The sequence below is a fragment of the Oreochromis aureus genome, linkage group 15 (assembly GCF_013358895.1).
Source record: "Oreochromis aureus strain Israel breed Guangdong linkage group 15, ZZ_aureus, whole genome shotgun sequence".
In the NCBI taxonomy this organism is placed as follows: Eukaryota; Metazoa; Chordata; class Actinopteri; order Cichliformes; family Cichlidae; genus Oreochromis; species Oreochromis aureus.
In genome coordinates this window covers 3,034,249-3,058,661 of record NC_052956.1, presented here as the reverse complement: position 1 = coordinate 3,058,661, position 24,413 = coordinate 3,034,249, and the positions used below count along the sequence as shown (strand labels likewise).

General features: G+C 36.3%; 1 protein-coding gene across 1 annotated transcript in view; it reads right to left on the bottom strand.

The window, feature by feature from the left end:
• LOC120433299 (cholesterol 24-hydroxylase-like) overlaps window positions 1–24,413 on the bottom strand; it is a 107,845-nt gene that overhangs the window by 34,373 nt on the left and 49,059 nt on the right. The window lies entirely within an intron of this gene.

Here is a 24,413-nt window from a genome sequence, read left to right as displayed (position 1 = left end):
GAAACTAGCTGAAAAGCTGAAAAGTTGCAGAAATTGTAAAAACTTTGCAGAAGCAAAGGAACTGACTAAAAATGTAGTAACTTAGCAGAACTGCAATATCTAGAGGAAACATAATACTTGGCAGAAATACAATAGTATAGCAGAACTTAGCAGAAATATTGTAACTTTTCACCAGAAACACGATAACTTCTACAAAAATACAACAATTTAGGACAAATAGTATAAGATAACAGAAAGAATATATTTAGCCAAATATTCTTAAACATTACAGAAATAATATGATTTAGAGAAACAGTACAACATAGCAAAAAATGCTGTAATTTGACAGAAATACTACATTTGGCAGAAATACTATGTTTCAGCACAAATACACTGGTTTAGCACAAATATTTTAACATAGCAGAATACACTTATATAGCAGAAATGCTATACTTGGAAAGAAAAATATATATAGTAGAAATACTATGATTTAGCACAAATACTGTAATCAGCACATATACAGTAACAAGACAAAAATTCCTCCACTTAGTAGTAATACTATAACATAACACAAATATTATGATTTGGCACAAAAACCATGATTTGGCAAAATACTATGATTGAGCAGAAGTACTAAGATGTAGTAAAAGTACTTTGATTTAACAGAAATACAATTATAGAGGGTAATACTTTAAAATGGGAGAAATATTGATCACACACACATACACAGAGCCTAAAGGGAAGAGTATTTGTGCCATGGAGTGTTAACAAGAATCTGAGGTCAATATTAGAAAAAGCTGCTAAAAATCATAAAAAGTTTGCAGAATTGTAGTAAATGATCAATATGAATTAGTGGTCTGTGACAGTGTAGTAAATTGTAGGTACATGTTGACCAAGGTGGAATTGAACCCACTGACCTTTGGGTTTGCAGACCTGTGTCATTACAAACTGTGCCACTGGGAAAGAAGCGAGCACCTGGAAAACAGGGTGATGAACAGTCAGATTTAGATCGCGGTGAGAGAGCAAGAACTGCGTTTTTGGAGTTACAAAAGCGTCATGTAACTCAAAAACTAGGTGGACTAGAAGCATAATTTTTATACTGGGTGAATCAGCGGACTTTGGTGTACTTTTGACTGTGATTTGCATTGCTCTTTGTACGTCTGTCGCTGAGATATGACGAGAGAAGAAAGGGCAGACCTCGAGATATGATTGGCTGGCTGGGAAGCCGTGCAGAGCCCTGATACTAAAAATTTGAATGTATCAGTCCTCACAGAGGACCTGGCAAAAATATATAGAAATAGTATGATTAAGCATATACTACATTTAGCAGAAATACTGTATTAAGCAAATCCTATAAAAAGCAAAAATACTATATTAAGCAATATAAATATCCTATAAAAAATCCTATGAAAAGCAAAAATACTGTACTATGATTTGGTAGAAAAACTATAATTAATCAGAAATACTATATTTGGCAGAAATACTATGTTTAGCACAAATCTTATAAAATAGCATGAAATAGTATGATTCAGCACAATAGTAATAACTTAAACCGAAACATTGGAAAAAGCAAAATGAATAGCTGGAAAAATGCTGAACATGCTAAGGGTCCCTCAAATGTAATTGTTAAAATGAAAAAATCAGCAAAAAGTATAACAGTCACACAATCACAAATATGGACACATATGGAAACACACATGCACAGAGAGACACACAGGATCAAATTCAGTCAACCAGTTTAAATATATTGAATTTAAATCATACAATAAGATGCTCCCATAAAAACTCTCTCTCGCCTCTCTCTCTCTCTCTCTCTGTACACACACACACACACACACACACACACACACACACACAACAAGATCCATCTCAGTCAACCAGTCTAAATATATTGAATTTGAATCTACAATGAGATCATCACAAAAAGGCTTTCTCTCTCTCTCTCTCTCTCTCTCTCTCTCTCTCTCTGTACACACACACACACACACTACACACACAAGATCCAATTCAATCAACCAGTCTAAATATATTGAATTTGAATCTTACAATGACATCATCCCATGAAAAGGCTTTCTCTCTCTCTCTCTCTCTCTCTCTCTCACACACACACACACACACACACACACACACACACACACACAAGATCCAATCTCAGTATACTATGTTTAGCACAAATCTTATAAAATAGCAGAAATAGTATGATTCAGCACAATAGTAATAACTTAAACCGAAACATTGGAAAAGCAAAATGAACAGCTGAAAAATGCTGAACATGCTAAGGGTCCCTCAAATGTAATTGTTAAATGAAAAAAATCAGCAAAAAAAAAGTATAACAGTCACACAATCACAAATATGGACACATATGGAAACACACATGCACAGAGAGACACACAGGATCAAATTCAGTCAACCAGTTTAAATATATTGAATTTAAATCATACAATAAGATGCTCCCATAAAAACTCTCTCTCGCCCTCTCTTTCTCTCTCTCTGTCACACACACACACACACACACACACACACACACACACACACACACAAGATCCAATTCAGTCAACCAGTCTAAATATATTGAATTTGAATCTTACAATGAGATCATCACATAAAAGGCTTTCTCTCTCTCTCTCTCTCTCTCTCTCTCTCCCTCCCTCTCTCTCTCTGTCACACACACACACACACACACACACACACAAGATCCAATTCAATCAACCAGTCTAAATATATTGAATTTGAATCTTACAATGACATCATCCCATGAAAAGGCTTTCTCTCTCTCTCTCTCTCTCTCTGTCACACACACACACACACACACACACACACACACACACACACACACACAGATCCAATTCAGTCAACCAGTCTAAATATATTGAATTTGAATCTTACAATGAGATCATCCCATAAAAAGCCTTTCTCTCTCTCTCTCTCTCTCTCTCTCACACACACACACACACACACACACAGAATCAATTCAGTCAACCAGTCTAAATATATTGAATTTGAATCTTACAATGAGATCATCCCATAAAAGGCTTTCTCTCTCTCTCTCTCTCTCTCTCTCTCTCTCTCTCTCTCACACACACACACACACACACACACACACACACACACACACACACACACACACACAGATCCAATTCAGTCAACCAGTCTAAATATATTGAATTTGAATCTTACAATGAGATCATCCCATAAAAGGCTTTCTCTCTCTCTCTCTCTCTCTCTCTCTCTCTCACACACACACACACACACACACACACACACACACACACACACACACACACACACACACACACACACACACACAGGAGAGAGAAGTAAGTTTCTAGGTCAGTCAAGCAGCCTGGGAGCTGCTGAATTTGAATCCACCAATCAGAGAGGCTGTATACTTTTTCCCGCCAAAACAGGTGCAGCCGTTTTTACACACACAGAGCACAGAGACAGGATTTCTGCAGTGAATTTCTCATAGTGAGGATTCCTCGCAAACAAATGGCCATAATTTCCTAACCGTAGGGGCTAGAACGGTCATTCTTACACCGTCTTGTTCAGAAGAGATCAGGGAATCTTAAAGTGTTGACAATTTATCATTAAAATATGAATTATTAAAGATATTTGACTTCTAATGCAGCATAACTGAGTAGAGCAAAGCAAAACTGCCTTGACTTGCCCTCAAACAACGCTTTCTAACTCTAAATCTATTTGGAGTATCAATATCATTTTTCACCGTAAGAGACAGCAGGCTTTGGTGAACAATCTTGGAAATTTTCAGGTCTCTGTTGATATCCATTAAAAAGATATGACTAGAGAAAAAGTGGATCATTTCCAGAGTTTGAAATCTGAAGAAATCTGAGCGAAGGACGAATTTCCTACCCTCAAACAAGTCTAACTCATTTCAGAATGGTAATAGGTGAGAAAGAAATTCTTGAATTGTGAGTGTCAGGAGTGTCTGAAGATATACTGGGACAAGCCTCATGTTTTAACTTCGCTTCGTTAAGGAGATATGACGATTCGAATATGCCTCTCATTACAGAAATCAAGCTGTGATTTTGAACAAGCTCTCCATTGACTTTCTATGGGGATTTTTCAGACTTTGTGTTGGTCTGAGGAGATTTGCCAAAATTCTATAAATCTCACAACAATGATGGTGACATTTTCTGAAAGCCAGCAAAAATACCTACGTTTTGATGTATAATTTGTGGAAGTTGAGTGAAAATTGAGCAAGTAGCAAGAAGTTGTTCGGACATGAAGAGAAGACTGCAAAACCTTCAGTGGCACACTGGAAGCCAAGTGCATAGCAACCATAACAACGCATGTATTTTGTGAAAAATCACCATTTTGCAACTCAAAACTTTAAGAGGCATAAAAGTAAAACGGTAAAAGATTTGAAAAAGCTGATTTATTCCTGAATAGCCCAATAATTTGAGAACATTTTAAAGTTTGAATGGTTGTTCTACGTGAAAGTAGGAAAAAGTAGTTAAGTTTCAAAAACAAGCAAGTTTTAGCAGAATTGCGGAAGTTTCCCATTCATTTCAATGGGACAAAAATAAGCACAAAAACCTTAATATTTTAAAAAGTATAACAGTATAAAATACCAAAAGATATAGCGCACATTAGCAGAAATAGCAGAATAGTTTAAAATTTGAACGGTGAAAATCGGCTGAAAATTGTGGCACTAGTTAAGTGCCAAAAAGTGTACGGAACGCAACTAGAATAATAAAGAATAAAGAGAAACAGGAACTCAATAGTGTGGATGCTTAAAGCATCCACACAATAATAAAGAACTAGAAAAATTTGCATTTCCTGCGAAAATGCAGTGTGGATGCTTTAAAGCTGAAGCTGTATGCAAAAACTAGCTGAAAAAGCTGAAAAGTTGCAGAAATTGTAAAAACTTTGCAGAAGCAAAGGAACTTTGCTAAAATGGAATAACTTAGCAGAACTGCAATATCTTAGAGGAAACATAATACTTGGCAGAAATACAATAGCATAGCAGAACTTAGCAGAAATATTGTAACTTACCAGAAACATGATATCTTCTCAAAAATACAAGAATTTAAGAGAAATAGTATAAGATAACACAAAGAATATATTTAGCCAAAAATACTTAAGCATTACAGAAACACTATGATTTAGAAAAATAGTACAACTGAGCAGAAATACTGTGATTTACCAGAGACACTGTGATGAACTATGAATATTGTAATTTTAAATCAATACTATGTTTTAGCACAAATACTATAATTTGACAGAAATACTATCATTTGGCAGAAATACTATGTTTCAGCACAAATACTCTGGTTTAGCACAAATATTACAAGAGCAGAAATACAATTATGTAGCAGAAGTGCTATATTTAGAAAGAAAAATATAATATAGTAGAAATAGTATGATTTAGCAGAAATACTACAATATAGCATAATAACAATGATTTAGAACAAATACTATGATTGAGCAGAATAGTAATAACTTAAGTGAAAATATTGGAAAGGTAAAATGACAAGCTGAATAAAAGGAACATCGTTAAGTTTGCTCAAAACTAATTTTTGTTCACCTGTGAAAAAAATAAAATAAAAATACATTTAGAAATACAAATAAGAACAGCCAACAGGTACACACAAAATTAAATATGGATACACAAATCAACAAATACACACAAAATCAAATATGGATACACAAATGTACAGAGAGACACACACACACAGGGTCTATGCCAGTCAACCAGTCTGAATATATTATATTTTTATCCAACAATGAGATGCTGCCCTAAAAGGGCTTTGTGTGTGTCTTTCTCTCTCTCTCTCTCTCTCTCTCTCTCTCTCACACACACACACACACACACACACACACACAGGCTCACACACACACACACACACACACACACAGCAGCATCAGCAAGTGAACAGGGGCTGTTAACAGCATGTTTCTAGGTCAGTCAAACAGCTGTGAGATTCTCAATTTGAATCCACCAATCAGAGGGGCTGTGTGCTTTTTCCTGCCAAAACTGGTACACCAAGTGCAGGCTTTTACAGCACAGAGAGAGACAGGATTTTTGCAGTCTATTTCTCATAGTGAGGACTCCCCTCAAACAAACAGCCATAAATTCCTAACCGTAGGGGCTAAAACGGTCATTCTTAAACCGTTGTGTTCAGAAGACATGGGAGAATCTTGAAATGTTGACCATTTAAAATAAAAATATGAAATATCATAGATATATGACATAGATGATTGGTTGTCTTAGAAGCCATGATTGCCCCAATATGCAAATTTGAATGTGCAAGGCCTAAGATATGATTGGCTGGCTGGGAAGCCATGAAGGCAACAATATGCAAATTTGAATGTGCAAGCCCTCGGATATGATTGGTTGTCTTAGAAGCCATATAAAAAGCAGTAAAACTGTACTATGATTTGGTAGAAAACTATAATTAATCAAAATACTATATTTGGCAGAAATACTATGTTGTAGCAGAAACACTATATTTAGCACAAATCTGATGAAATAGAAGAAATAGTATGATTTAGCAGAAATGCTGTATTTAGCACAAATACTGGAAAGCAGCAGAAATGCTATGACTTAGCACAATACGTAATAACCTAAATGGAAAAATTGGAAAAGCAAAATGGACAGCTGAAAAATGCTGAACATGCTAAGGGTCCCTCAAATGTAATTGTTAAATGAAAAAAAAAAAGCAGCAAAAAAAAAAGTAACAGTCACACAACCACAAATATGTACACATATGGTAACACACATGCACAGACAGACACACAGGATCAAATTCAGTCAACCAGTCTAAATATATTGAATTTAAATCATACAATAAGATGCTCCCATAAAACTCTCTCTCGCCTCTCTTTCTCTCTCTCTCTCACACACACACACACACACACCTACACACACACACACACACACACACACACACAGCAGCAGCAGCAGCCAAACAGCCTGGGAGCTGGTGAATTTGAATCCACCAATCAGAGAGGCTGTGTTTTTTTCCCGCCAAAACAGGTGCACCTGTTTTTACACACATGCAGCACAGAGACAGGATTTGTGCTGTGTATTTTCTCATAGTGAGGATTCCCCTCAAACAAATGGCTATAATTTCCTGACCGTAGGGGCTAGAACAGTCACTCTTACACCGTTTTGTTCAGAAGAGATGGGGAATCTTAAGGTGTTGACAATTTATCTTGAAAATATGAATTATTGAAGATATTTGACTTCTAATGCACCATAACTGAGTAGAGGCAAAGCAAAAACTGTCTTGACTTGCCCTCAAATAATACTTTCTAACTCTAAATCTATATGGAGTATCGATATCATTCTTTCACCGTAAGAGACAGCAGGCTTTGGTGAACAGTCATGGAAATTTTCAGGTCTGTGTGGAAATCCATCAAAAAGATATGACGAGAGAAAAAGTGCCTCATTTCCAGAGTTTGAAATCTGAAGAAATCTGAGCGAGGGATGAATTTCCTACCCTCAAACAAACCCAATTCATGGCCAAATGGTAATAGGTGAGAAAGAAATTCTTGAATTGTGAGCGTCAGGAGTGTCTGAAGATATATTGGCACAAGCCTCATGTCTTAACTTCGCTGCCTTAAGGAGATATGACGATTTGAAAATGCCTCTCATTAGAGAAATCCAGCGGTGATTTTGAACAAGCTCTCCATTGACTTTCTATGCAGAGTTTCCAGACTTTGTGTTGGTCTGAGGAGATTTGCCAAAATTCTATTATACAGAAATACTGTAATCAGCACATATACTGTAACATGACAGAAATTCCTCCACTTAGTAGTAATACTATAACATAACACAAATATTATGATTTGGCACAAAAACCATGATTTGGCAAAATACTATGATTGAGCATAAGTACTAAGATGTAGTAAAAGTACTTTGATTTAACAGAAATACAATTATAGAGGAGTAATACTTTAAAATGGGAGAAAATATTGATATACACACACATACACAGAGCCTAAAGGGAACAGTATTTGTGCCATGGAGTGTTAAGAAGAATCTGAGGTCAATATTAGAAAAGCTGCTAAAATCATAAAAGTTTGCAGAATTGTAATAAATGATGAATATGAATTAGTGGTCTGTGATAGTGTATTAATTTGTAGGAAAAAAACATGTTGACCAAGGTGTAATTGAACCCACGACCTTTGGGTTGCAGACCTGTGTCATTACAAACTGTGCCACTGGGAAAGAGAACAAACGCCTGGAAAACAGGGTGATGAGCAGTCAGAATTAGATCGCGGTGAGAGGCAAAGAGTGCTGTTTTTGGAGTTACAAAATGTCATGTAACTCAAAAACTAGGTGGACTAGAAGCATAATTCTTGTACTGGGTGAATCAGCGGACTTTGGTGTACTTTGACTGTGATTTGCATTGCTCTTTGTACATCTGTCGCTGAGATATGACGAGAGAAGAAAGGGCAGACCTCAGATATGATTGGCTGGCTGGGAAGCCGTGCAGGCCCTGATACAAAAATTTGAATGTCTCAGTCCTCACAGAGGACCTGGCAAAAATATATAGAAATAGTATGATTAAGCATAAATACTACATTTAGCAGAAATACTGTATTAAGCACAAATCCTATAAAAAGCAAAAATACTATATTAAGCCCAAATCCTATAAAAAGCAGAAATACTATATTAAGCAATATAAATATCCTATAAAAAATCCTATGAAAAGCAAAAATACTGTACTATGATTTGGTAGAAAACTATAATTAATCAGAAATACTATATTTGGGAGAAATACTATATTTAGCACAAATCTTATAAAATAGCAGAAATAGTATGATTTAGCACAATAGTAATAACTTAAACAGAAAAATTGGAAAAGCAAAATGGACAGCTGAAAAAATGCTGAACATGCTAAGGATCCTTCAAATGTAATCGTTAAATGAAAAAAAATCAGCAAAAAAAAGTATAACAGTCACACAATCACAAATATGTACACATATGGAAACACACATGCACAGAGAGACACACACAGGATCAAATTCAGTCAACCAGTCTAAATATATTGAATTTAAATCATACAATAAGATGCTCCCATAAAAACTCTCTCTCGCCCTCTCTTTCTCTCTCTCTCTCTCTCTCACACACACACACACACACACACACACACACACACATAGGGAGAGACAAGCAAGTTTCTAGGTCAGTCAAGCAGCCTGGAAGCTGCTAAATTTGAATCCACCAATCAGAGAGGCTGTGCACTTTTTCCCGCCAAAACAGGTGCAGCCGTTTTTACACACTCAGCACAGAGAGAGACAGGATTTCTGCAGTGTATTTCTCATAGTGAGGATTCCTCTCAAACAAATGCCCATAATTTCCTAACCGTAGGGGCTAGAACGGTCATTCTTACACCGTTTTGTTCAGAAGAGATGGGGGAATCTTCAACTGTTGACAATTTATCATTAAAATATGAATTATTAAAGATATTTGACTTGTAATGCACCATAACTGAGTAGAGGCAAGCGAAAACTGCCTTGACTTGCCCTCAAACAACGCTTTCTAACTCTAAATCTTTTTGGAGTATTGATATCATTCTTTCACCGTAAGAGACAGCAGGCTTTGGTGAACAGTCATGGAAATTTTCAGGTCTCTGTGGAAATCCATGAAAAGATATGACGAGAGAAAAAGTGGTTCATTTCCGGAGTTTGAAATCTGAAGAAATCTGAGCGAAGGACGAATTTCCTACCCTCAAACAAGTCTAACTCATCTCAGAACGGTAATAGGTGAGAAAAAATTCTTGAATTGTGAGCGTCAGGAGTGTCTGAAGATATACTGGGACAAGCCTCATGTTTTAACTTCGCTCGTTAAGGAGATATGACAATTCGAATATGCCTCTCATTACAGAAATCAAGCGGTGATTTTGAACAAACTCTCCATTGACTTTCTATGGAGAGTTTTCAGACTTTGTGTTGGTCTGAGGAGATTTGCCAAAATTCTATAAATCTCACAACAATGATGGTGACATTTTCGGAAAGCCAGCAAAAATGCCTACGTTTTGATGTATAATTTGTGGAAGTTGATTGAAAATCGAGCAAGTAGCAAGAAGTTGTTCGGACATGAAGAGAAGACTGCGAAACCTACAGTGGCACACTGGAAGCCAAGTGCATAGCAACCATAACAACGCATGTATTTTCTGAAAATCACAATTTTGCAACTCAAAACTTTAAGAGGGATAAAAGTAAAACTGTAACAGATATGAAAAAGCTGAATCATTCATGAATAGCCCAATAATTTGTGAACATTTTAAAATTTGAATGGTTGTTCTACGTGAAAGTAGGAAAAAGTAGTTAAGTTTCAAAAACAAGCAAGTTTTAGCAGAATTGTGGAAGTTTCCATTCATTTCAATGGGACAAATTAAAGGAAAAAGCTTAATATTTTAAAAAGTATAATAGATAAAAATACCAAAAGTCATTGCCATCATTAGCAGAAATAGCAGAATAGTTTAAAATTTGAACGGTGAAAATCGGCTGAAAATTGTGGAAGTAGTTAAGTGCCAAAAAAAGTACAAAAGTGGCAACTAGAATAATAATAATAAAGTAGAATAAAGTAGAATAAAGAATAAAGAGAAACAGGAACTCAATAGTGTGGATGCATAAAGCATCCACACAATAAAGAGAAACAGGAAAACAATAGTGTGGATGCCTTAAAGCATCCACACAACTAGAAAGTGCATTTTCTGAAGAAACTGCAGTGTGAATGCTTGAATCTGAATATATGCACTGAAAAGAATTAATTGCTGAATTTTAATTTAAAAATGTTGAATGAGATGAAAAATACAGAAATTTTCACCTGAAAACAAAAGTGCTGAACTGCTAAAAGCTGACAAGCACACAGAAGAAGTTGGAAAATAGCTGAAAATGTTTTAAATGTAAATTAGAAAAACCTGAATAATGAGAAAAGACTATTTAGAGTCAGAAAACATCTGAATGAATATTAAAAGTTCATATTCTTTGAATCACTGAATGACTAAAATATGATCCCTCCATTTGGATCCACACAGTTTTAAAGGTTTACATCTCTGAGCTTTGAAAGACACGCTGTTGGAAAGAGAAGAACGATGGCGACGTTTTGAGGGTAAAATGATGGCTGTAGAGCAAACACTGTGGACACAGCAGCTGTTGAAAGAGAAGTGTTTAAGATGAATCTTAGCAGAGTGAGAGAGAGCTCGTTAGGCAGGCAGGTGTGAGCCTGGTTGCTATAGTGACTGAGCCAGGGGCTCCATACACACGCACACAGACATGCACCTCACTTTTGCTGCTTAAAATGAACAGAAACGTCAGCCCCAAACAAATCCTTCCCAAATGAAAAGTACAGGTCCTATTGACGAAATTCTTTCACCGTGAGCAGCAGCAATGTCCAGTCTACCTAATTCTCAGTTTTCATGCCTGTGGAGTTTATTATATGGACGTGGTGACAGTGTAAAAACACCATGCTCTTCTGATTTTCAAACGAACCTTCTGAGCCATTTTAACATTAGAGTCTATGGAGGAGTTGGAGGGAGGAGGCTGTGCTTTGGTGACATTTATGAAAGAACCATAACACCTAGTACAATAGTAAACACATTGGGTGAAAGAGGACAGCGATGGCTACGTTTTGAGGGTAAAATCAGACCAGTAGAGCAAACGCTGCGGACACAGCAGCAGTTTTAAAAAATATTTTAAGATTAATTTTTTCGCTCCTCTCACTCTAGCAGTTGAAGCTTTCACTCTAACCTCCAACATTCCGTCCCATACACACCCATTATAAACTCTGAAACGGGTGAAAAATCATCATGAAACTTAAACTGGAACTGAAGAAAAAGTATAACAGATATTGAAAAGATAAATACAAGTTGAATAGTTGAATGTCTTGTCTTCATTTTAAAGTTTGAATGGTGGATCTATGTCAACGTATGTGGAAGTAGTAGGAGTTTAAAAATGAGTAAGTTGAATGAGGATTTGAAGGGTCTCCCCATTGAAATACATTGGAAATTTTTGTTGAAAAAAGTTGAATAAAATTAAAAATATAAATGTTAAAAATGAGAAAAATAGAAGCAGTCATGTCCAAAAGAAGAGGAATCTAACGGTGTTTGAATGGTTTTTCTAAATTGAACGGTTTTGAAGTAGTAGGACTACAAAAAACGTACGGAATAGATAATAATAATAAAAATAAAATAGAATAATAAAGATTAGAAGAACAATACTGTGAATGCTTTTACAAGCATTCACACTAATAAAGATTAGAAGAACAATACTGTGAATGCTTTTACAAGCATTCACACTAATAATAATAACTAGAAAGTGCATTTTCTGAAGAAACTGCAGTGTGAATGCTTGAATCTGAATGTATGCACTGAAATGAATTAATTGTTGAATTTTGAGTTAAAAATTTTGAATGAGATCAAAATTACAGAAATGTACAGAAAAGTGCTGAACTGCTAAAAGCTGACATCCACAGAGAAGAAGTTGGAAAATAGCTGAAAGTGTTTTAAATGTAAATTAGAAAAACCTAAGAAATGAGAAAAACAAATTTAGAGTCAGAAAACATCTGAACGAATATTAAAAGTTCATATTCTTTGAATAACTGAATGACTAAAATATGATCCCTCCATTTGGATCCACACAGTTTTAAAGGTTTACATCTCTGAGCTTTGAAAGACACGCTGTTGGAAAGAGAAGAACGATGGCTTCGTTTTGAGGGTAAAATGATGGCTGTAGAGCAAACACTGTGGACACAGCAGCAGTTGAAAGAGAAGTGTTCAAGATGAATCTTGGCAGAGTGAGAGAGAGCTCGTTAGGCAGGCAGGTGTGAGCCTGGTTGCTATAGTGACTGAGCCAGGGCTCCATACACACACACACAGACATGCACCTCACTTTTGCTGCTTAAAATGAACAGAAAAGTCAGGTCGAAACAAATCGCTCCCAAATGAAAAGTACAGGTCCTATTCACAAAATTCTTTCACCGTGAGTGACAGCAATGTCCAGTCTACCTAATTCTCAGTTTTCATGCTTGTGGAGTTTATTATATGGACGTGGTGACAGTGTAAAGACAGCCTGTACTTCTGGTTTTCAAACGAACCTTCTGAGCCATTTTAACATTAGAGTCTATGGAGGAGTTGGAGGAGAAGGCTGTGCATTGGTGACATTTATGAAAGAACCATAACACCTAGGACAATAGTAAACACAATGGATGAAAGAGGACAGCGATGGCTACGTTTTGAGGGTAAAATCATACCTGTAGACCAAACACCGTGGACACAGCAGCAGTTTTAAAAAATATTTTAAGATTAATTTTTTGGCTCCTCTCACTCTAGCAGTTGAGCTGTCTCACTCTAGCCCCAACATTCCGTCCCATACACACCCATTATAAACTCTGAAACGGCTGAAAAAACATCATGAAACTTAAACTGGAACTGAAGAAAAGTATAATAGATATTGAAAAGATAAATACAGGTTGAATAGTTGAATATCTTGTCTTCGTTTTAAAGTTTGAATGGTGGCTCTATGTCAATGTATGTGGAAGTAGATACAGTTTGAAAATGAGTAAGTTGAATGAGGATTTGAAGGGTCTCTCCATTGAAATACATGGGAAATTTTGTTGAAAAAGTTGAATAAAATTAAAAATATAAATGTTAAAAATGAGAAAAGTAGAAGCAGTCATGTCCAAAAGAAGAGGAATCTAATGGTGTTTGAATGGTTTTTCTAAGTTGAACGGTTTTGAAGGAGATAGATGCCAAAAACGTCACGAATATGATATAATAATAATAATAAAGACTAGAAAGTGCATTTTCTGAAGAAACTGCAGTGTGAATGCTTGAATCTGAATGTATGCACTGAAATGAATTAATTGTTGAATTTTGAGTTAAAAATTTTGAATGAGATCAAAATTACAGAAATGTACAGAAAAGTGCTGAACTGCTAAAAGCTGACATCCACAGAGAAGAAGTTGGAAAATAGCTGAAAGTGTTTTAAATGTAAATTAGAAAAACCTAAGAAATGAGAAAAACAAATTTAGAGTCAGAAAACATCTGAACGAATATTAAAAGTTCATATTCTTTGAATAACTGAATGACTAAAATATGATCCCTCCATTTGGATCCACACAGTTTTAAAGGTTTACATCTCTGAGCTTTGAAAGACACGCTGTTGGAAAGAGAAGAACGATGGCTTCGTTTTGAGGGTAAAATGATGGCTGTAGAGCAAACACTGGGACACAGCAGCAGTTGAAAGAGAAGTGTTCAAGATGAATCTTGGCAGAGTGAGAGAGAGCTCGTTAGGCAGGCAGGTGTGAGCCTGGTTGCTATAGTGACTGAGCCAGGGCTCCATACACACGCACACACAGACATGCACCTCACTTTTGCTGCTTAAAATGAACAGAAAAGTCAGGTCGAAACAAATCGCTCCCAAATGAAAAGTACAGGTCCTATTCACAAAATTCTTTCACCGTGAGTGACAGCAATGTCCAGTCTACCTAATTCTCAGTTTTCATGCTTGTGGAGTTTATTATATGGACGTGGTGACAGTGTAAAGACAGCCTGTACTTCTGGTTTTCAAACGAACCTTCTGAGCCATTTTAACATTAGAGTCTATGGAGGAGTTGGAGGGAGGAGGCTGTGCATTGGTGACATTTATGAAAGAACCATAACACCTAGGACAATAGTAAACACAATGGATGAAAGAGGACAGCGATGGCTACGTTTTGAGGGTAAAATCATACCTGTAGACCAAACACCGTGGACACAGCAGCAGTTTTAAAAATATTTTAAGATTAATTTTTGGCTCCTCTCACTCTAGCAGTTGAGCTGTCTCACTCTAGCCCCAACATTCCGTCCCATACACACCCATTATAAACTCTGAAACGGCTGAAAAAACATCATGAAACTTAAACTGGAACTGAAGAAAAAGTATAATAGATATTGAAAAGATAAATACAGGTTGAATAGTTGAATATCTTGTCTTCGTTTTAAAGTTTGAATGGTGGCTCTATGTCAATGTATGTGGAAGTAGATACAGTTTGAAAATGAGTAAGTTGAATGAGGATTTGAAGGGTCTCTCCATTGAAATACATGGGAAATTTTTGTTGAAAAAAGTTGAATAAAATTAAAAATATAAATGTTAAAAATGAGAAAAGTAGAAGCAGTCATGTCCAAAAGAAGAGGAATCTAATGGTGTTTGAATGGTTTTTCTAAGTTGAACGGTTTTGAAGGAGATAGATGCCAAAAAACGTACGGAATATGATATAATAATAATAATAAAGACTAGAAAGTGCATTTTCTGAAGAAACTGCAGTGTGAATGCTTGAATCTGAATGTATGCACTGAAATGAATTAATTGTTGAATTTTGAGTTAAAAATTTTGAATGAGATCAAAATTACAGAAATGTACAGAAAAGTGCTGAACTGCTAAAAGCTGACATCCACAGAGAAGAAGTTGGAAAATAGCTGAAAGTGTTTTAAATGTAAATTAGAAAAACCTAAGAAATGAGAAAAACAAATTTAGAGTCAGAAAACATCTGAACGAATATTAAAAGTTCATATTCTTTGAATAACTGAATGACTAAAATATGATCCCTCCATTTGGATCCACACAGTTTTAAAGGTTTACATCTCTGAGCTTTGAAAGACACGCTGTTGGAAAGAGAAGAACGATAGCTTCGTTTTGAGGGTAAAATGATGGCTGTAGAGCAAACACTGTGGACACAGCAGCAGCTGTTGAAAGAGAAGTGTTCAAGATGAATCTTGGCAGAGTGAGAGAGAGCTCGTTAGGCAGGCAGGTGTGAGCCTGGTTGCTATAGTGACTGAGCCAGGGGCTCCATACACACGCACACAGACATGCACCTCACTTTTGCTGCTTAAAATGAACAGAAAAGTCAGGTCGAAACAAATCGCTCCCAAATGAAAAGTACAGGTCCTATTCACAAAATTCTTTCACCGTGAGTGACAGCAATGTCTAGTCTACCTAATTCTCAGTTTTCATGCTTGTGGAGTTTATTATATGGACGTGGTGACAGTGTAAAGACAGCCTGTACTTCTGGTTTTCAAACGAACCTTCTGAGCCATTTTAACATTAGAGTCTATGGAGGAGTTGGAGGGAGGAGGCTGTGCATTGGTGACATTTATGAAAGAACCATAACACCTAGGACAATAGTAAACACAATGGATGAAAGAGGACAGCGATGGCTACGTTTTGAGGGTAAAATCATACCTGTAGACCAAACACCGTGGACACAGCAGCAGTTTAAAAAATATTTTAAGATTAATTTTTGGCTCCTCTCACTCTAGCAGTTCAGCTGTCTCACTCTAGCCCCAACATTCCGTCCCATACACACCCATTATAAACTCTGAAACGGCTGAAAAAACATCATGAAACTTAAACTGGAACTGAAGAAAAGTATAATAGATATTGAAAAGATAAATACAGGTTGAATAGTTGAATATCTTGTCTTCGTTTTAAAGTTTGAATGGTGGCTCTATGTCAATGTATGTGGAAGTAGATACAGTTTGAAAATGAGTAAGTTGAATGAGGATTTGAAGGGTCTCTCCATTGAAATACATGGGAAATTTTTGTTGAAAAAAGTTGAATAAAATTAAAAATATAAATGTTAAAAATGAGAAAAGTAGAAGCAGTCATGTCCAAAAGAAGAGGAATCTAATGGTGTTTGAATGGTTTTCTAAGTTGAACGGTTTTGAAGGAGATAGATGCCAAAAAAAACGTCACGGAATATGATATAATAATAACTAGAAAGTGCATTTTCTGAAGAAACTGCAGTGTGAATGCTTGAATCTGAATGTATGCACTGAAATGAATTAATTGCTGAATTTTAAGTTAAACATGTTGAATGAGATGAAAAATACAGAAATTTGCACCTGAAAACAAAAAAGCTGAACTGCTAAAAGCTGACATCCACACAGAAGTTGGAAAAGAGCTGAAAATGTTTTAAATGTAAATTAGAAAAAGATGAGTAATGAGAAAAGAAAATTTAGAGTCAGAAAACATCTGAATGAATATTAAAAGTTCATATTCTTTGAATCACTGAATGACTAAAATGTGATCCCTCCACTTGGATCCACACAGTTTAAAAACTTTACATCTCTGAGCTTTGAAAGACACAGTGTTGGAAAGAGAAGAACGATGGCGACGTTTTGAGGGTAAAATGATGGCTGTGGAGCAAACACTGTGGACACAGCAGCAGTTGAAAGAGAAGTGTTTAAGATGAATCTTGGCACAGTGAGAGACAGAGTTCGTTAGGCAGGCAGGTGTGAGCCTGGTTGCTATAGTGACTGCACCCAATGGCTCAGTACACACGCTCACAGACATGCACCTCACTTTTGCTGCTTAAAATGAACAGAAAAGTCAGGTCGAAACAAATCGCTCCCAAATGAAAAGTACAGGTCCTATTCACAAAATTCTTTCACCGTGAGCGACAGCAAGGTCTAGTCTACCTAATTCTCAGTTTTCATGCCTGTGGAGTTTATTATATGGACGTGGTGACAGTGTAAAAACACCATGCTCTTCTGATTTTCAAACGAACCTTCTGAGCCATTTTAACATTAGAGTCTATGGAGGAGTTGGAGGGAGGAGGCTGTGCTTTGGTGACATTTATGAAAGAACCATAACACCTAGTACAATAGTAAACACATTGGATGAAAGAGGACAGCGATGGCTACGTTTTGAGGGTAAAATCATACCTGTAGAGCAAATGCTGCGGACACAGCAGCAGTTTTAAAAAATATTTTAAGATTAATTTTTTCGCTCCTCTCACTCTAGCAGTTCAGCTGTCTCACTCTAGCCCCAACATTCCGTCCCATACACACCCATTATAAACTCTGAAACGGCTGAAAAAACATCATGAAACTTAAACTGGAACTGAAGAAAAAGTATAACAGATATTGAAAAGATAAATACAAGTTGAATAGTTGAATGTCTTGTCTTCGTTTTAAAGTTTGAATGGTAGCTCTATGTCAACGTATGTTGAAGTAGATACAGTTTGAAAATGAGTAAGTTGAATGAGGATTTGAAGGGTCTCCCATTGAAATACATGGGAAATTTTTGTTGAAAAAGTTGAATAATTTTAAAAATATAAATGTTATAAATGAGAAAAATAGAAGCAGTCATGTCCTAAAGAAGAGGAATCTAACGGTGTTTGAATGGTTTTTCTAAGTTGAACGGTTTTGAAGGAGATAGATGCACAAAAACGTACGGAATATGATATAATAATAATAATAATTAAAGCTGCAAGCAGCGATATGAGGGCCCTCGCGCCCAGCGTCGTCGAGCCAAGCCCAACACCTAAAACCAGCGCTTCCGATCTGATGTCACATTGATGGAATTCATGCATTTAACCACCAGCTAAAATTTCATCTCATTCAACCATTATTATAGTCGTCCCACTAGGTGGCGCTCTAACCATTGCTGACAAATGGCATAACAAACATTTCCGAGCTCGAGTCTCATCACGCCTGCGACCTTTGGGAGAGATTGGACATTGTGTTTTTGAGCGACAGCAGGTTACTGCTTTTGGCGGTGATTGAAACTCCACGTGCCGCCATGACCACCCCGTTTCCCTGAACGTAAAAAGCTTCGCAATTTAACATCACAAAGGTCTTTAGATTCCACACACAGGAGATCACGTAAATCTAATGAAATCCCTTGGAGGAGTTCGTCAAAGTATGAGGCCTGAAAAGAGGGGAAAATGTCGCCAAATTTACACATTAATTTTAAAATGGCTGACTTCCTGTTGGATTTGGGATACTGCTCCAAGAGACTTTTTTGTACATCTTGATATCTCCAATAAGCTTGCCAGGTTTCAAACTCATACATAAAACACAGAGCAGGGGCTGTTGTTTTGAAATTTTGTAGGGGGCGCTGTGGAGCCATTTTGCGCTGTTCAAGGAAAATGAACATATAAAAACAAATCCCTCATCACATTAGAGGTGTGCGCCAAATTTCAAGACTTTTTAAACTTTTCAAGCCCCTCAAAAGCCACTTCATCTTTCATGGTGAACTGCGTTGCCACCAGGGTGCGCCGTTCAGTTTATAGTCACAATTTTCTCACTGAAGCATCAAGAGGGACTGATGGTGATATTCACCGCTTTTGAGGTGGCCACGATGAACCTGTGAAAATCAGTACAACAAAATGAAAGACATGACATTTCCTGGTGCCACTAGGTGGCGCTCTACGTATTCCTGACAATGGGCATATCAATCTGTTCAGGGCGGGTCTGACATCATCCCTGTAAAATCTGGTACTGATCAGATTGGATTTCATTGAGTTACACTAATTTGTTTCTTCATGGCGAGACCTCAATGTTCGCCATGCTGCTGGGTCACACCCTTCAGCGAAAACTCACAGTTTTCTCTGTAACCCAAGACCAACTCCTTAAGGCTTTCCTGGAGAAATTTGAGGCTGCAGATGTCACCCATTACAATACTGTACCCCAAAGTGTAAAACATGACATTTCCTGTTCCCACTAGGTGGCGCTGTCCCTGATGTCAAATATGGCAGTTGAAATATGTTCAGGGGTGGAGCCTTATCATATGTCAACTTTGGTCAAGGTCGGACAATGTATGACAGAACGAGAGGCAATAAGATTTTCATGGCGAGTCATCGAAATTACCGTGGCGCCACGGCCTCACAGTAACCCGAAAACTCAAAAGCTCCGCAATTTAACATGGCCCAGGTGTGTAGTTGAGACTGACCAAATATGAAGCTTGTACGATGAAATTCCAATGAGGAGTTCGCAAAAGTTCGAGGCATGGAAATGGCAAAATTAGAGCCAAAATGTCACCTTCACTTCCAAATGGCGGACTTCCTGTTGGGTTTAGGACATGGCCATAATAGACTTTTATGTGCGTCTCCGAACGTTAGATATGTGTTCCGAGTTTTATACATGTAGGTCATACCCATCTCGGGGCTCGCGTTTCTCATTTTTCTAGGTGGCGCTACTGAGCCAATTTTCCCTGGACATGTCTCACGGACATTAAAATACGTAAATTTTCACCAGACCTGACGAGTCTGCAAAATTTCATGAGTTTTCGAGCATGTTTAGGCCCTCAAAAGGCCGATTCATTTGCCGAAATAATAATAATAATAATAATAATAATAATAATAATAATAATAATAATAATAAGAAACAGAGCAGATACAATAGGGCCTTCGCACTTTTGTGCTCGGGCCCTAATAACTAGAAAGTGCATTTTCTGAAGAAACTGCAGTGTGAATGCTTGAATCTGAATATATGCACTGAAAAGAATTAATTGCTGAATTTTAAGTTAAAAATGTTGAATGAGATGAAAAATACAGAAATTTTCACCTGAAAACAAAAGTGCTGAACTGCTAAAAGCTGACAAGCACAGAGAAGAAGTTGGAAAATAGCTAAAAATGTTTTAAATGTAAATTAGAAAAACCTAAAAAATGAGAAAAGACTATTTAGAGTCAGAAAACATCTGAATGAATATTAAAAGTTCATATTCTTTGAATCACTGAATGACTAAAATATGATCACTCCACTTGGATCCACACAGTTTTAAAGGTTTACATCTCTGAGCTTTGAAAGACACGCTGTTGGAAAGAGAAGAACGATGGCTTCATTTTGAGGGTAAAATGATGGCTGTAGGGCAAATACTGTGGACACAGCAGCTGTTGAAAGAGAAGTGTTCAAGATGAATCTTGGCAGAGTGAGAGAGAGCTCGTTAGGCAGGCAGGTGTGAGCCTGGTTGCTATAGTGACTGAGCCAGGGGCTCCATACACACGCACACAGACATGCACCTCACTTTTGCTGCTTAAAATGAACAGAAAAGTCAGGCCGAAACAAATCGCTCCCAAATGAAAAGTACAGGTCCTATTGACGAAATTCCTTCACCGTGAGCGGCAGCAATGTCCAGTCTACCTAATTCTCAGTTTTCATGCCTGTGGAGTTTATTATATGGACGTGGTGACAGTGTAAAAACACCATGCTCTTCTGATTTTCAAACGAACCTTCTGAGCCTTTTTAACATTAGAGTCTATGGAGGAGTTGGAGGGAGGAGGCTGTGCTTTGGTGACATTTATGAAAGAACCATAACACCTAGTACAATAGTAAACACATTGGATGAAAGAGGACAGCGATGGCTACGTTTTGAGGGTAAAATCATACCTGTAGACCAAACACCGTGGACACAGCAGCAGTTTTAAAAAATATTTTCAGATTAATTTTTTCGCCCTCTCACTCTAGCAGTTGAGCCTTCTCACTCTAGCCCCAACATTCCGTCCCACACACACCCATTATAAACGCTGAAACGGCTGAAAAAACATCATGAAACTTAAACTGGAACTGAAGAAAAGTATAACAGATATTGAAAAGATAAATACAAGTTGAATAGTTGAATGTCTTGTCTTCGTTTTAAAGTTTGAATGGTGGCTCTATGTCAACCTATGTTGAAGTAGATACAGTTTGAAAATGAGTAAGTTGAATGAGGATTTGAAGGGTCTCCCATTGAAATACATGGGAAATTTTTGTTGAAAAAGTTGAATAAAATTAAAAATATAAATGTTAAAAATGAGAAAATAGAAGCAGTCATGTCCAAAAGAAGAGGAATCTAACGGTGTTTGAATGGTTTTCTAAGTTGAACGGTTTTGAAGGAGATACAGTACAAAAAAACGCGTCGGAATATATAATAAAATATAATAATAATAATAACTAGAAAGTGCATTTTCTGAAGAAACTGCAGTGTGAATGCTTGAATCTGAATGTATGCACTGAAACGAATTAATTGCTGAATTTTAAGTTAAAAATGTTAAATGAGATGAAAAATACAGAAATTTGCACCTGAAAACAAAAGTGCTGAAATGCTAAAAGCTGACAACCACACAGAAGAAGTTGGAAAATAGCTGAAAAGTTTTTAAATTAAAATTAGAAAAACCTAAGAAATGAGAAAAGAAAATTTAGTGTCAGAAAACATCTGAATGAATATTAAAAGTTCATATTCTTTGAATGACTGAATGACTAAAATGTGATCCCTCCGCTTGGATGCACACAGTTTAAAACATTTGTATCTATGAGCTTTGAAAGACACAGTGTTGGAAAGAGAAGAACGATGGCTTCGTTTTGAGGGTAAAATGATGGCTGTAGAGCAAACACTGTGGACACAGCAGCTGTTGAAAGAGAAGTGTTCAAGATGAATCTTGGCACAGTGAGAGAGAGAGAGCTCGTTAGGCAGGCAGGTGTGAGCCTGGTTGCTATAGTGACTGAGCCAGGGGCTCCATACACACGCACACAGACATGCACCTCACTTTTGCTGCTTAAAATGAACTGAAAAGTCAGGTCGAAACAAATCGCTCCCAAATGAAAAGTACATGTCGTATTGACAAAATTCTTTCACCGTGAGCGGCAGCAATGTCTAGTCTACCTAATTCTCAGTTTTCATGCCTGTGGAGTTTATTATATGGACGTGGTGACAGTGTAAAGACAGCCTGCTCTTCTGATTTTCAAAGGAACTTTCTGAGCCATTTTAACATTGGAGTCTATGGAGGAGTTGGAGGGAGGAGGCTGTGCTTTGGTGACATTTATGAAAGAACCATAACACCTAGCACAATAGTAAACACATTGGATGAAAGAGGACAGCGATGGCTACGTTTTGAGGGTAAAATCATACCTGTAGACCAAACACCGTGGACACAGCAGCAGTTTTAAAAAAGATTTTAAGATGAATTTTTTCGCTCCTCTCACTCTAGCAGTTGAGCTGTCTCACTCTAGCCCCAACATTCCGTCCCATACACACCCATTATAAACTCTGAAACGGCTGAAAAAACATCATGAAACTTAAACTGGAACTGAAGAAAAAGTATAACAGATATTGAAAAGATAAATACAAGTTGAATAGTTGAATGTCTTGTCTTCGTTTTAAAGTTTGAATGGTGGCTCTATGTCAACGTATGTTGAAGTAGATACAGTTTGAAAATGAGTAAGTTGAATGAGGATTTGAAGGGTCTCCCCATTGAAATACATGGGAAATTTTTGTTGAAAAAAGTTGAATAAAATTAAAAATATAAATGTTAAAAATGAGAAAAATAGAAGCAGTCATGTCCAAAAGAAGAGGAATCTAATGGTGTTTGAATGGTTTTTCTAAGTTGAACGGTTTTGAAGGAGATAGACTACAAAAAACGTACGGAATAGATAATAATAAAATAGAATAATAAAGATTAGAAGAACAATACTGTGAATGCTTTTACAAGCATTCACACTAATAAAGATTAGAAGAACAATACTGTGAATGCTTTTACAAGCATTCACACTAACTAGAAAGTGCATTTTCTGAAGAAACTGCAGTGTGAATGCTTGAATCTGAATGTATGCACTGAAATGAAATAATTACTGAATATTAAGCTAAAAATGTTGAATTAGCTGGAAAATACAGAATTTTTAACCTGAAAACAAAAGTGCTGAACTTTTGAAAGCTGATTTTCACACAGAAGAAGTTGGAAAATAGCTGAACATGTTTAAAATGTAAATTAGAAAAAGATGAGTAATGACAAAAGAAAATGTAGTCAGAAAACCTCTGAATGAATAACAAAAGTTCATATTCTTCTAATCAGTTAAAGAGTGGAATTATGTATTATAAATCTCTAATTCATAAAAAATAATAATAAAATAAATGTAAAAACAAATTTGTTGAATTGAACTGAAAAGATGAACAAACATTCTGGAGAAAATACAAGCTTTAATATACAGCATAATGTTTTTCAGACATATACACATGTGTATATCATGTTTAATGGTATTACATACATCAATTGTTTTGTATGTCATAGAAAATAACATGAAAATCTTACGTCATATTTTACAGCTTCTTTCTGAAAAGGACTTAAATTAATTCAACAAATGTTTTTTTTTTTTCAAAATAGAATAAAAATCCTTTTAAAAGAGACGTTTGCAATGTTTTAAGGTGTTAATAATCTGATCCTGTCATGTGTCTGTTCAACTTTAGTTTTTGGCACAGACTCGATTCTTAAAGAACGAATTACCAAATAATAAACAAATAAAATTGAAATTAAAGTAGCTATTTTTGTTAAACACTTCACAGGAGAATAAATAAAAATAACTAAATTAAATAACCAAATAAAAATAATAAGCAACATATGAAATACATGAAAATTCAACTTTTAAAACCATAATCCTGAACCTTTTAAATTGTGTTGGTTTCTTAGAACATGGCTGAACAGCTGTTTCTATTGGTCTACTTAATCTACTGATCTGTCTACACATCTTTTTATTACTCATTCTTTTTTATGTTTTATTGTAAACAGTGTCCACACAGTGGTAAAAGAGAACTGTATAGAGATTTTTGAGTAAACTCAAATGAAAGCCTAAGGTGGTAACACAGTTTAACACATAAAAATAATCAAATAAACACATTAGTCCTTTTTGTGAACATGGATAAATAAGTATCATTAGTTTACAGCA